The sequence below is a fragment of the Penaeus monodon genome, chromosome 29 (assembly GCF_015228065.2).
Source record: "Penaeus monodon isolate SGIC_2016 chromosome 29, NSTDA_Pmon_1, whole genome shotgun sequence".
Taxonomy (NCBI): Eukaryota; Metazoa; Arthropoda; class Malacostraca; order Decapoda; family Penaeidae; genus Penaeus; species Penaeus monodon.
The window spans coordinates 21,122,998-21,123,348 of NC_051414.1; positions in this window are offsets into that span (position 1 = coordinate 21,122,998).

A 351-nucleotide genomic window follows, 5' to 3' on the forward strand; every position below is an offset into this window, starting at 1 on the left:
GGGCATAAATACCTATTCATATTACTTCGGGCCGAAGAGAAAACAAAAAAAAAGACACTACACAGATTATTTGTCAGATGTTTCATAATTAACTATACAGAAAAAAAACTATGAATGGATCAACCCAAATTACCGTGTGATGCTCACCAGCCACTTCCTTAACGGCTTCCCAGTGTGTTGACGGGGCCTTCCCTGGTCTGCCAGTGTTTTACAGGTCCGGGTGTAAAGTGCGAGGCCAGGGGCACGTGGTCGCCCGTCCTCACCCGCTATGGCCTCTGCTATACCTACTCGGGTCAGTTCTCGACGATAATGGCAAAAAAGTAATATTGATGGCAATGGAAACAAGAATAT